Source organism: Suricata suricatta, chromosome 5 (genome assembly GCF_006229205.1).
Source record: "Suricata suricatta isolate VVHF042 chromosome 5, meerkat_22Aug2017_6uvM2_HiC, whole genome shotgun sequence".
Classification (NCBI taxonomy): Eukaryota; Metazoa; Chordata; class Mammalia; order Carnivora; family Herpestidae; genus Suricata; species Suricata suricatta.
In genome coordinates this window covers 104,568,744-104,583,668 of record NC_043704.1, presented here as the reverse complement: position 1 = coordinate 104,583,668, position 14,925 = coordinate 104,568,744, and the positions used below count along the sequence as shown (strand labels likewise).

At 36.2% G+C, this 14,925-nt stretch overlaps 1 protein-coding gene and 1 long non-coding RNA gene across 2 annotated transcripts in view; one reads left to right on the top strand and one right to left on the bottom strand.

Moving 5' to 3' along the window:
* RSRC1 (arginine and serine rich coiled-coil 1) overlaps nucleotides 1-14,925 on the top strand; it is a 395,751-nt gene that overhangs the window by 233,760 nt on the left and 147,066 nt on the right. The window lies entirely within an intron of this gene.
* Nucleotides 8,890-14,925, bottom strand: part of LOC115292082 — a 42,264-nt gene continuing 36,228 nt past the window's right edge. Inside the window, exon 5 of the long non-coding RNA XR_003908789.1 lies at nucleotides 8,890-9,313. This is a non-coding gene — a long non-coding RNA (uncharacterized LOC115292082). The remainder of the gene's footprint in view (nucleotides 9,314-14,925) is intronic.

The following is a 14,925-nucleotide window of genomic DNA, read 5'->3' as shown; positions in this document are numbered from 1 at the left end:
ATGTTTATTTAATGTTAACTGTTATTTTTTTTGTCTTGTCATCCCATAAGAGTTAGGGTTTTGTTCTATTTTTATAAAGGATTTCTCTGAATTTTATTTAGAAAAACTAGAAAATACATTCCTTAGAGAATCCAAGACCTAACAATTAAATTAAGTTAAATTAAATTATGTGGTAATACAAACAAGTTTTGCAGATGCTGAAATAGAAAGACATGCAGAAAGAATTCTTGGTGTTCACTTACAACTAGAAGAAGTATAGTAAAAGCTATTTTTCTTTTTTAATGTACACAGTGTATTTACTGAAATATAAATATATTTGTGATATATTTTGGAACTGAAAAAATGGTGTGAAAGATCTGAATCCTATTTTAGTTTTGACCAAAAGCTAAAGCTATAATTGATCAAAAATATCCTGGGTGCTGTATATCAAAATGCTAATAATGGTTACTGTCCCTGGGCAGTGGGATTTAAGATAATTAAAAACATTTTTTTGGCTTGTCTATATTTTTTGATTGTTCTGTAGATATGAAGAAAACCTATGGAAGTATAGTAAAGGTGCAATTTAAACATGATAAAATTCCCCAATATTTAATATGAAATTCCATGAGTTTTGACAAATGTATACAATTGTGTTAAATATCTCCCACAATTTTTTATACACAACATTTACATTACTCCCAGAGAGGCCCCTTATACTCCTTTGAAGTCCATTCTTTTCTCCCCATCTTTGACTTTAGCAACCACTCATCTGATTTATGTCACAGACTTTTGCTATTTTCAGAGCACCATGTAGATGGAACCATACAGTATGTAGACTTTTGTGTCTGTGCTCTTTTACTTGGCATAGTGCTCTTTAGGTTTGTACTCATTACTATATGAGCATCGGTTCTTTTTATTGCTGAGTAGTATTTCATTGTATAGCTAGACCAGTTTGTTTATTGTCATTCAGCAATTGGTGGACAGGTGGGTTGTTTACAGCTTATGGTTTTTCTGATTAAAAATTATATGAACATTCGAGTATAAGTCTGAGTAAACTTATTTTCATTTCTCTTGAGTAAGTAGTTAGGAATGGATTTATTGGTTGTATGTATAGTAAGTGTAGCTTTGGCTTTATAAGAAACTGCCAAGCTTTTCCAAAGTGGCTGTCCCATTTTGTCTTCGCAAGCAAGTATGAAAGTCCTGTTGTTCCATATCCTTGACATCACTAGTTGTTGGTTTTTCTATTCAATTTTAACAATTCGACTCAATGTGTTATACTTCATTTGACTGTAATGTGCATTTCTGTGATGACTCATGAAGATGAGCATCTTTTCACGCAGTCATTTGTCATCTGTATAATTTTGCGAAGTATTTGCTTCTACCTGTTGCCCTTTTTTTAAAGGAATTATTTATATTATTAACTTAGAGGGTTATTTAAATATTCTGAGTACAAGTTAGATATATACTTTATATTTTCTCTTCATGCCTTGCCTGTTTATTTTCTAAACAATAATTTTTTTTAAAAATAATGATGTATTTATAGTAAAATACACAGTTTTTAGGTTCTTTGATTTTTGACCTGTGCGAACAGTTGCATAGTAACCCCTAGAATCAAGACGTGGAACAATTTAACCATCCCAGTTTTCCAGTTTTGCACAATTGCGAATTAAAAAATTGTCAAAAACGATTTTGTATGGACATAAGTTTTTGTTACACTTGGGAAATACCTAGGTCTGGGATTGCTGGGCAATATGATAATTTTATGTTTAACTTTATGAGAAACTGTGAACTGTTTCCCAAAGCAGCTGGACCAGTTTGCATTCCTAAAGACAATGTATTGTATGAGAAATTCAGTTGTTTCATGTCCTTGTCAGTACTTGGTATTATTAGTTCTTTTTTTTTTTTTTTTTTTTTACTCTGGTCATTCAAGGGCTTTAATCTGAATATCCCTCGTGATGAATGTTGTTGAACATCTCTCCATGTGCTTATTTGCCATTGCAGATCTTTTTTTTCCCCATTTTTAAAAATCGAATTATTCTTCATTTGCTGAGTTTTGAGGGTTTTGTATGTTTTGGATAAAGGTTGTTTATTATATATGTGACTTGCAAATATTTTTCACATTTTGTGGCATGTTTACATTCTCTTAACAGTCTTTTGTAGAGTAGAAGTTCCTAATGTGTTGAAGTCTAATATATCAGTTCTTTATGTATTGTGGTTTTAGTGTCATATCTAAGAAGTTTTTGCCCAAGCAGAAAACACGAAGATTTACTTCTATGTTTTCTTCCAGAATTTTCATAGTTTAGATTTTATATTTAGATCTGGTCCATTTTTAAATAAATTTTGTATATGGTGTTAAGTATGGGTTGGGGTTCTTTTCTTTCTATATGGATATCTAATTGTCCTAGTGCTCTTTATTGAAAAGATAGATATCCTCAACTGAATTGTCCATGTAACTTTGTAAAATATCAGTTGGCCTCATGTGACTAGGTCTATTCTCACTTCTGTATTCTGTTCCATTGAACTTTATGTATATCTATCCTTTTGCCAGTACCACACTGCCATGATTACTATAGCTCTATAGTAGTAAGTCTTGAAATCAGTTACTGAGTCCTCCAACTTTGTTCTTTTTCAGAATGCTTTGAGTGTTCTAGTTCTTTTCCCTTTATATATAAATTTTAGAAGCTATTTGTTGATTCTGCCAAAAAAAACAAAATACATCCAGCTGGGATTTTTATTAGGGTTATGTGGACTTTACAGATTAGCATTGGAGAGAATGGTCTCTTTCCATCCTTCAACATGGCATAGCTCTCCATCTCCAGTTTTTCTCTAATTTCTTTCATCAGAGTTTTATAGTTTTTAACATAAAAGTCTTCCAAATACATGTTTTGTGAGATCTATTCCTAAGCACTTTTTGTTTTGTGGTGCCATTGTAAATATTAAGATTTTGGGGCTTAAATTTCAATTTCTAGTTGTTCTTTGTTAGTATACAGAAATACAGTTCTTTTTTGAATGTTAAATATGTATCCTGAAATTTGTTCAGCTCAGAGATGATTTGTTTTTGTAAGATTCTTTGGCATTTTCTGCATAGAAAGCCATGTTGTCTATAAATGAAGAAGGTTTTCATTTTTCCTTTAAAGATGAAGACCTTTTATTTCTTATTCTTGCCTTATAACCCCATTGCCCTAGCTAGCTAGAACCTCCAGACACAATTTTGAATAGAAGTGGTAAGAGTGGCTATCCTTTGATTATTCCTGATCTTAGGGAGATGAACATTCAATCTTTCACCATTATACAAGATGTTCACAAGATTTTTCATAGATGCCCTTTTCAGGTTAAAGAATTATTCTTCTATTCTTAGTTTCCTTTGAGTTTTTATTAGGAATGAATGTTTAATTTTGTCAGATGCTTTTTCTGCGTCTATTGAGATGGTATGATGAATTTCATTGATATGTTATATTTTGTTGGTCAGTTTCAAATGTTAAACCAACTTTATTTATATTTTGGGGAGAAACCCCACTTGAATACAGTGTACTTCCTTTTACATGTTATTGGATTTGATTTTCTAAAATTTTGTAAGTATTGTAGCTTGTATTCATGGTAATTATAAGTGTTTCATTAGGACCATTTGGATGCATGATTTCTTTTCTCAGGTGATAAACCCCTGCAGGGAAGGTCTGTCAACTTTATATTTCCCAAACTAGCATGATACCATGGTGTTAGGAGCCTTTGTTTATTGACGGTTGGATGAATGAATGTCATTAGTAGTGTATATAAATGTGCATTTATATACCATTGTAGTTAAATCCTAAACTGGAAACTGAAAGTAGGCTTGTATTTCTTTTTCTTCCAAGAAATGCTGATTATGTTATTATATAATAATTTCTCCAATATTTTTAATAAGCATTGTTGTCCTCATTTTTGGACATTGTTGGGGAATGTATTTGAACATTCTGTGGTTACCATTTCCGTATCCTTAGAATTGGAAATACTGAAGCAACATCGTTATTGGCACATTGATAATTACCATTTTATCCCTTGTGAATATAGGGGCAAAGTTTGGTCATCACAGGACTCAAGTGGATTGCGTATTTTACTCTTGGGCAGTGTCGATGAGTGGGGGTACTCATTGTCTATATCCACAGTTGCGGCTCATCTCAGTTGCTCATATTTATATGTAATGCCATTCAGAGAATACCATAAACCAGTGAGGTTGACTTTTCATATAGAACTACCATTTAATTTAGAATTTATAACTGAATAGATTTACATAAGAATAGATGTAAGAGTGTGACAAACGAAAATCAGAGGAGAGGAGAAAAAGCTGGGGATGTTCCTCTGTGTGTTTCCTCCCTCCTCATTCCCCATTCCTAAATCAGAGAGAAAAACTCATCTCTTGACATCTAAACGTCTAGTTTTTAACCAAGTAAAATACACCTAACTTTCTCCTGTTGCAAATTCTGATTTACAAAGGATGAATCAGACTTTGATGAGAATTTTATACTATGCAGAATCTTTCAGGTTAGTTTTATCTACTTCTATACAATATGTTTCATTTATTCCCTTCATCTAAATAAATCTTAATCAGATATTATCTGGATGAAAAACCATACACATGTCTAATGCTAGAAATTTTATTGGTTAGTATGCCAATATGTTACATATGTTCATAAAAGATCATTTTTAATTTTGAGTTAAAATTAGGGAATTTGAGGGGTACCTAGGTGGTTTAGGCAGTTAAACAACTGACTCTTGATTTTGGCTTTGGTCATGATCCCGGAATCATGGGATTGAGCCTGTGTGGGGGCTTGCTCTGGGTGTGGAGCCTGCTTGGAATTTCCGCTCTCCCTCTCTTTCTCTCTCTGCCCCTCCCCCACTTGCATGTGCCCTCTCAAAATAATAAAGTTAAAAAAAATAAAATTATAGAATTTGAATTTAATGTTAATAATTTTTAAATTAAACACTTTCTAAGTGGTGGTTTATAAAGTACATCCTGAAAGAAATATGTGAAACCCTATAAATCCCTCATAATTCTTCATGTGACAGTAGAAGTTCCAAAAAAGTGTACTTTTTATTGGACCAAAGTTATTCTATGTGAGGTAATTAATTCCTTCTGTTGTAACTCTCTTAAGTAATACTCGAAGTGGTCATCAATTCTCAGTTTTGCCTAGTGATTCTGAAAAATTGACAGGACCTTGGGATTTTTAGAATTGTTCTTAAAAGATGACTTGTTTATTATTGTCATTCTAAAGGGATGCTGAAAATGTTAAACAAAGACCTTGAAAAGTAAATAAGACTTAGCAAATCATTGTTGATTAAATGAAAGAATTTTTGTAAAAATGGATATAATTGTTAGATATTTCTACTTAAAAAAAATTTTTTTTTGAGAGAGAGTGCACACATCCATACAAGCAGGAGGAGGAGCATGGGGGGGAGGGGACAAAGGATCCAAAGAGGACTCTGTGCTGACAGCAGAGAGCCTGATGGGGGACTAGAACCCATGAACTGTGAGATCATGACCTGCGCTGAAGTCGGACGCTTAGTGGAAGTCAGACACTTAACTCACTGAGCCACCCAGGTGCCACAATATTTCTACCTTTTAAAGCTGGGTAACTTTGTTCAATAACATTCATTTAGGAGGGCAAGTACAATATGAGTTAAAATTACTTATTAGAAAGATACCTCAAAAAACCTCTAAAATTTAGAGATAACCTCTAAAAAACATAAAGAGGTAAATGTATTGCATAATGTAGGTTTGAGTATTACATATTTTGCCCAAGCCTGTCTTCTTCACCTAAATTTTGTTTTCTTTTACCTCCTTACTTTGCAAGAGATTGTTATGGTATTTAAATTTATTGCATAATGTGGTTTTAGAAAAAACTCATAGTGTTTGAATTCATTCAACATTTAACAGTTTTTATTAAGTGTCTTTCGTATACCAGATATTGTTTTAGCACTAGAGATCAGATGATTTCTTCCCCAGGCTCAGGTAGTTTCTCAAATGTGTGTGCCAACCAGTATTTCAGTGGGGGTCCTCCGCAGGGCACTGAGTTCTCTGTGCAGCTCTGTCTCTGATACTCTATCCTAAACTGTAGGTGTCTTTGTCTCCCGGGGCTGGCAGCACCATCTCCTCAACTCACTAGGCTCTCTTTCCACTAAGAGTCCACTAGGTTTTTCCTGCAACACCTGCTGAAACTGAAGACAACTGTAGCATTCTTAGGCACCACCCATGGAAACTCAAGACAACTATATATAGCAACCTTAGGACTCCTCCCTTCTCTCCTGTCACACAGGGATCTTTCTTCTTTGCCCCTTATCCAGTGTTTTGAAAGTTCTTTTTCTTTCTCTCTGCCTACTTACGCCTCCATCCTTCCCTTCTGTCTTCTTTCTTTGTATCTGTTTTTCATTGTTATTTCTAGACAGGAGGTTAAATCCAGTCAGTGTCGATTACTCCATATCTCTTGGACAAGGAAGTCAGCATATACATTCCATATGATTTTAATTAAAAAAAAAAAACTTTTAAGACTTGTTTTCAGCCCAGGTTATGTATGGTCTATGTTGATGAATGTACCACGTGTACTTGAAAAGAATGTGTACTCTACATTCTTTTCTACATAGTTGTTGGTTATGGTGTTCTAAAGATATAAATTAGGTCAAGGCTGATATCCTTCAAGATGCTTATCCTTCATCACTTTAAAGATGGCATTCTTTGTCTTTTGGTTTTCATTTTTTCTGATGAAAAGTTCACTGTCATTGAAATTTATTGTTTTCTTGTATATAGTGTATTGTTTTTCTCTGGTGGTTTTCACTATTTTCTTTTTTTATCTATGGTTTTCAGTAGTTTGAATATGATGTGAGTAGGCATGGTTTTCCTTGTACTTTTCATGTTTGAACTTCATGGATCTTACCCAGTCTGTAGGTTTACGGCCCCAAATTTGGAAAGTTAGTTTGCCGTAATTTTGTCAAATCTGTCTTGTTCTGTTTTCTGTTATATATAATATGTTACTGACCTCAGAGTTCTTTGACTTTCATGTAGAAATGAGGCCAAAGATGGTGTGGATAGTGTTTATTGCAGGCTCATGCCTGGACATGGGGAGACAGCCTCAGTTAGAGGGATGCCAGGCTGCTCCCTGAACAATGCCAGGGGGAAAATTTTGAAGGTGCTAAAGCAGGTAAGCAGGCATGCAGGGGAGGGAAAACAGGAAATTGGGCATGGAGGCACAGTTGACAACATGCTTCTTCATACATCAAATGTTTTATTTACATGTTAAGTCTCTACCCCGGGGCATGGTTTTTAACATTATAACAAGGGGCAAATTGGTTGTAAATTGGTCACTGGAGTTTGTTTCACACTGGCTTTTGGCCTCCTGATTGTATGTAGTAACTGCAAAGTAGGCTGGAGAAATGGGTTATCTAAGGGGTCCAGGGTTTTTCTCCCAGTTTCTGTTCAGTAAAAGAAACACCTCAGAGGGGGCTTTTGGGTGGCTTAGTAGGTTAAGCAGCTACCTGATTTTGGCTCAGGTCATGAGCTCACGGTTGATGAGCTCCAGCCCCACTTCAGGTGAGCCCAGCTTCTCTCTTTCTCCGTGTCCCTCTTCACCCTCTCCCCCTTTCCCCTCTCTCCTACTCTCTTTCTCTCTCTTTCTCTCTCTCTCCCCTCTCCCTCTGCCCCTCTCTCACTTGCACCCTCTCTATCTCTCTCTCTGTCTCGTTAAAAAAGCAAATAATTAAAACATTAAAAAAATAAAAACAAAACCAGGATTATACTTTACTAAAAAAAGAAAGATATGCCTCAGAAAAGAGGACTACAAATGGGCAGAAAGATATTTAAAGAGCTTTCATTTTTAAACAAGCTGAAATTATAAGATTAAGACATAGAGCAACTTTATCCCATGATATGCTTTTCTAGGCAGGCACCTCAGAATTCCTCTCTGTCTCTATTAAACCTTTTGATACTTGTCTAAAGGCCCCTGAGTGTTTCTTCTCCTTTTACTGTTGCTTCTCTCTCTCCATCCTCCCTTGCTTACTGGACAACTCTTTGCCTAACGTGCGGTCAGCCAAACACTGGCATCATTTCTGTGGCAGAGAAAAGGGGTTTTATTCTCTAGCCAAGAAGGCAGGAGAAAATTTCTCAAATCCACCTCCCTGAAGGGTTGGGGTCGAAAGAAAGAAAGAAAGAAAGAAAGAAAGAAAGAAAGAAAGACAGACAGACAGACAAGGGACCACGGTGTCCTGGAGTGGCATGAATGGAATATGCTGATTGGATATAGGGGCAAAGGGAGGTGACCTTTCTGAGCCTGTGGCATTCAGTAATCATGACTCTTCCTTTCATAAAATAGCGGGGTAATGATCATGACAGGCTGGAGAACACTGGGGATGTGTTGTCACAGAAGTTACTTTCACTCATTTTTAGTCCCTTCAGCACAACTTCAAGAATGCATCCTAGTTTACACCAGTCTTAGCTAGTCTCAGTGGTAGGCCACCTTCTACAGAGCACTCTGGTCTGTTAGCCATTCTCTGGGTTTTCAGTTTGTAAAATTCCTGTTGGTCAATTTTACCAATCTTCACTTTCACTAATCTTGTCATTTTTATGCAATGAATTTTAAAATTTCTGTTATGTTTTTCATTTGTAAAATTATTATTTTGGGGTTTTTTTGTATTTTCTTTTTCTCTTCTGAGATTTTCTGTTTTCAAAAAATTTCTTAGGGGCACCTGGTTGGCTCAGCCACTTAAGCGTCCCAGCTTTGGCTCAGGTCATAATCTCGCCATTTGTGAGTTCTAGCCCCACACTGGGCTCTGTGCTGATAGCTTGGAGCCTGGAGCCTGCTTCAGATTCTGTGTCTCCCTCTCTTTTCTGCCTTCCCATGCTCACATTTTCTCTCTCTTTCTTTCTCAAAAATAAATTTAAAAATATTCAAAAGATTAAAACAATGCTTATATTTTCGTGTACATCATTAGACATAGTTATACTAGCCATTCTGGAGTTATTGCTATTTTCAACATCTGATTCATCATTGGTCACTTGTAACCAAAACAGATAAGACTTCATCCACCTGAGGTGCAGCAAGTCAATAAACACTGACATCGAGCTTTTGCAGTGCAGAAAGGTAGGTTGTTCATTGGTGTGGGCCACCCAGGGAAAATAAGGAGCTAATGCTCAAATAGCCCTGAACTCCTAAATGGCTAGCAAGTGAGGGTTTTTAAGAGCAAAATTCGGGGCAGGAGTCTCCTGAGATGGTGGATGCCATTAATAGGCCCATGAGGTCATGGCAGCAGGTGTTCTGGTGTTGCTTCCTTTGGTCTTCAGAGATCTTTTCTATGTCAAGAGACTTGGAATCTGAAAAAAAAAAAAAAAAAAGATTTTTTTCCCTTTATGTTAGAGAATCCTTTAAGCACATCTAGGATAGTGCTAGTTAACTATTTGTCCCACAGGTTACTTTGAATGATAAGCATTCCTATCCCTTGAGTCTAGGCCTACCTGTTCCTTGGCCAGTCTGGTCATGCCTGGGGTTGATATGCCCTTTGGAGTTCATCCTTCCATCTGAACTGACATAGGCTGCGCTGTTAATTGTCTTTTCCTTTGACAATAGGTCACATTTTCTTGATTATTTGGATACTGAATGATTATTTGATTGTGTCTTAGGCATTGTGAATTTTTGTTGTGAATACTCTGCCTTCTATTACATTCCTCTGAAGAACCGTTGCTATCTTTGTTTTAGCAAACAATTAACTTGGATAGGCACAGATTAAAATGTTTTCTCACCTATGGTCTGCAGCAGCTGAATGCCAGTTTATTTTAACCTTTTCCTCAAACTGCTTTAAGTAAGTCCTGAGCACACATGGTTGTGGCAGGCAGCCAGAGACTTAGAATTTACACAGAATTAGAGCACCTCCCCCCATTTCTGGTTCTATCTATTCCAAGATTTCCCCCTTACTTCCAGTTGCTGTGCTTACCCTGGGCTCTTCCCTCTGATTGTCAGGCCAAAAGGGCCACAGGGTCCTCAGAGATTCAGCCATGTCTTGCCACAACTTTGACCCACCTTAGGCCCAAACCTCCAAAGCAGTGAATTACTCTAGTCTCATTCAGTTTCCCTCTAAAATCTGCTTTTGTTCACTCTTCAGAGATTTTAAGTAGTCCTGACTGCACTCTGCCTCTTACCTCTCATAGTAGCTCCATCAGTGGGTTCTGGGGCCTCTGCCTTTAGAACATTTGTAGAATCTTTGTTCCTTTTTTTTTTCTGTTTAATGTTTATTTTTGAGAGAGAAAGAGTGTGAGCAGGAGAGGGGCAGAGGGAGAGGGAGACACAGAATCCAAAGTGGACTCCAGGTTCCAAGCTGTCAGCATAGAGCCCAGCGTAGGGCTCGAACTCAAAAACTGTGAGATCATGACCTGAGCCTAAGTCGGACACTTAATGGAATGAGCCACCCAGGCGCCCCCGAGAGTCTTTGTTCTTGCCACTTCCGCCACTACTTCCTTAGAATAGGCCATCACCATCTCTCACCTCAATTATTGCAATGCTTCTGAACTAGTCACCCTACTTCCACTGGCCCCACTGTAGTTTTTTTGTTTTGTTTTTTGTTTTTTGTTTTTTGCATAGCATCTAGATTGAATGATCCTTCTAAAGCCTGAATCAGAAATATCACTCTTCTGCTCCAGTGTCTTCCCCATTCAGAGTAAAAGTCAGAATCGTTCTAATGGCCCCTACAGCCCTTACAAGTATGTATGATCTGTTGTTACCTTCCTGAGTTTCACTTCTGTTTTCTTTGTTCTTTCTACTTTATTCACTTTTACCTATACTGTTCCTCAGCCTAAGCAGGCACTTCTCTCTTCAAGGCCTCAATGTTTACTAACTTTTTCTGTTTGGAATGCTCATCTTTGAAATGGCTACTTACTCCCTCCCCTCCTTCAGCTGTCAGCTGGCTAAATTGTACCTTGCCCAGACAATTGTACCTTGTCCCCTTTGCTTGTTTTATTTTTCTACTTTAGTACTGTTACAATTTTTTTTTTTTTTTTTGAGGGAGACAGAGACAGAGCATGAGTCGAGGAGGGGCAGAAAGAGAGAGGGAGACAGACACAGAATCCGAAGCAGGCTGAGCTATCAGCACAGAGCCCAACATGGGGCTCGAACTCACAAACTGTGAGATCATGACCTGAGCTGCAGTTGGATGCCTAACCCACTGAGCCACCCAGGTGCACTGCACTGTTACTATTTATAATTCACTTATTTGTCTTTTTCACTATCTGTCTGTCTCCCCTAGAAAGTAAGCTCACCAGGGCAAGGATTTTTATCTGTTTTGTTCACTCTTGTATCTCTAGCATCGAGAACAAGACTTTATACATTGTTTGTGCTCAGTAAATTTGTATTGGTCAAATATATGAATGACTAATTGACTTTAATGTTTCTCATTTCACTTTAGCTACTAGAAAAGTGGCCCTTTAAAATATACATATTATTAATTCGGAACTTGATTGAATCCACTTCAGGTTATAGAAGGCAAAATTATATTTTTTAAATTTATTGTACTTTTAAATGAGTTGAATATTATAAGCTTCAAAAATGTGAAATATCATGGTCTTATAAACAGTCACACAAGTATTTCTGTTGGTTTATAATTTACTTTTGCTGATTTAATAATGGTCTGTGCTTCTATAACTATTCCCAGTTTACAGAGCATTTTGCATATTATTCCATGTTAATTTTATTAATCTCTTTTGACCTGAGCCTGCAAGTTGCCAGGTATTTTCAATTTTTATCTTTAGGGGCACCTGGGTGGCTCAGTCGGTTAAGCCTCTGACTTTAGCTCAGGTCAGATTTCATGTTCATGGGTTCTAGCCCACGTTGGGCTCTGTGCTGACTCTAGCTCCGAGCCTGGAGCCTGCTTCCGATTCTGTGCCTCCTTCTCTCTCTGCCCCTCCCCCTCTCATGCTCTGTCTCTCTCTGTATCAAAAATAAATAAAACATTAAAAAAATTTTTTTTTAATTTTTATCTTCAGATATATTATTGTTTATATAATCTGTATAATTTTGAAGACTTTAAAAGGTAACACGATAGATATTTCACTGGAAAAGTTCTCGGAAAATGCTACCTTAAAGACTTCTTTAAAATTTCAGACATCTGTAGAATATGTAATGCTTATATTTAGTGAGGGCATATAGGTTGCTTATTAAAGTTATTGTTATCAAACTTAGTAGCAAGTGTATTCTGAAATATTTTTCTCCCCCTGACATAGTATCATTTCACTCTAAACTGGAGATTAAATTTTACTTTGTATATAGGAAATCTTTAATAGTCAATTCAGACAGGAAATGTTCAAGGCAAATGTCATGAAAATGGTGAGCTATTTTCAGGTTAAGTTGTTCATGGAGTAAGAGAATGTAATGAAGCTCTTTGGCTCTTTTTTTCCCTCAGCTTTATTGAGGCATAATTGACATGTAATATCTTGTGAGTTTAAGATGTACAACATGATTCGATACACTTAGATTATGAAATGATTCACAGTAGTGTTGGTTGGTATATTTTGGGTAGATGTTCATTATCAGAAGTGTCTTTTACAAGTATTTTCTCCTAGTATGTGGTTTGTATTCTCTTTCTCTTGATACTGTCTTTCACAGAGCACAAGTTTCTAATTTAAATGGAGTCTGGCTTATCAACCCATTTGTTTCATGGATCATTCCTTTAACAATACTATCTGAAAAGCCATCGTCCTACCAACGATCATCTGGGTTTTCTCCTGTTATCTTCTAGGAATTTTATCATTTTTCTTTCATATTTTGGTCTTTGATCCATTTTGAGTTTGGTGAAGGGTGTAGGATCTGTTTAGATTGATTTTTTTTCCAAATGGGTGTCCAGCTGTTCCAGCACCATTTATTGAAAAGACTGTAGTTATGGGTCTATTTCTAGGCTTTCTTCTCTATTCCACTGATCCATTTAATTCTTTCACAGTTACTTGTCTTGATTACTGTTGCATTATGGTGAGTCTTAAAGTTGAGTAGTATTAGTCCTCCAACTTTGTTCTTCTCAGTATTGTGTTAGCTATTCTGGATCTTTTGCTTCTCCATATAAACTTTAGAATCAGTTTGCTGATATCCACAAAATAACTTGCCAGCTGAGATTTTGATCAGGATTGAGTTGAATCTATAGATCAAGTTGGGAAAAACTGACATCTTGACAATATTGAATCTTCCTATCATAAGCATGGAATATCTCCCTGCTTACTTAGTTCTTCTTTGATTATGTTTGTCAGAATTTTGTAGTTTTTCTCACAAAGATCTTGAACATACTTGTATAAATCTATCTAAGTATTTTGTTTTTCTGGGTATTGTGTTTTTTATTTCAAACTCTGTGTGTTCATTGCTAGTTTATAGAAAAGCAATTGCTTTTTGTTTATTAACCTTTCATCCTGCAACATTGCTATAATTTCTTGTTAGTTCCTAGAGGTTTATTTTTATTCAGTCTTTCAGATTTTTTTACATACATGATTATGTTATCTACAAACAGAGGCAGTTTTATTTCTTCCTTCCCAATCTGCACACCTTTTTTTTCCTTTTCTTATATCATCTGCTAGGACTTCCAGTGTGATGTTGAAAAGGAGTGGAGAGGGGCGCCTGGGTGGCTCAGTTGGTTAAGTGTCTAGCTTTGGCTCAGGTCATGATCTCACAGTCCATAGGTTCGAGCCTTGCGTCGGGCTCTGTGCTGACAGCTCAGAGACTGGAGCCCGCTTCGGATTCTATACTCCCTCTCTCTCTGACCCTCCTCCCACCCCCCGCTCGCACTCAAAAATAAATAAAAAAAACAAAAAAAAATTTTTAATATATTTTTTTAATTTATCTTTGAGAGACAGAGAGAGAGAGCAGGGGAGGGTCAGAGAGAGAGGGAGACACAGAATCTGAAGCAGGCTCCAGGCTCTGAGCTAGCTGTCAGCACAGAGCCCGATGCGGAGCTCGAACCCACGAACCGTGAGATCATGACCCGAGCGGAAGCCGGACACTCAACCGACTGAGCCACCCAGGCGCCCCCCCCAAAAATTTGTTTTTAAAAGGGAAGAAAAGGAGTGGTGAGATGGGGCATTGATTGCCTTCTACCTGGTCTTAGTGGGAAAGTATCAGGTTCTCACTATTAAGTATGATGTTACTTGTCAGGGCTTTTTTCTTAGATATTCTTTATCAAGTTGAGGAAGTTCCTTTTTCTTCTTAGTTTACTGAGCACTTTTACCATGAATAAATGTTAGATTTTGTCAAATGTTTTTCCTGTATCTGTTAATATGATCCTAAGATCCTTAATAGGCTGTGTCATATTTAAGGAGTTCTCAGTATCGACCTGTCCTTGTATAACCAGTAATGAATCCTATTTGTTACTGTTGTGTTAGTTTTATATGTAATGTTGCATTCTGTACTCTTAATATTTTACTTAGTTTTTACCTTAATATTCATATGTGGTATTGGTTAATAATATTTTTGCATATCAGTGTTATACTTGCTTCATAAATACAGATTGGAAGTTTTTGTTTTTGTTTTTTCAATTTCTGTTCTTGAGAATAAATTTCACAGCATTAGAGCTATCTTTGATAGTTTAGTAGATTTCCCCCTATGAAACAGTGTGGACTCGGTATCTTTTTTTAATAGCTCTGTTTCTTCAATGAAACTTTATATTTTAAACTTTTTAAACTCTCAAAATTTTAATTTTGGCAATGTGAATTTTTCTAGTAAATTATCCATTTTACCTATATTTTCTAATTTATTTCTGTAGAGGTCTGCAAAGTAGTGTCTTACGAGTTTGGTAATTTTTTTCTGTTTCATTGATTATATTCTCCTGTTCAATTCTTAGTTTGTATATTTTTCTTTGTTAGATATTTTAATTACTTTTTAGAAGAGTGTGAGTTTTGAAGATTTGTTAATTAGATCTTTTATTTTTCTGTTTTCCAACTGTTTTATTTTTTAAATTTCCTTC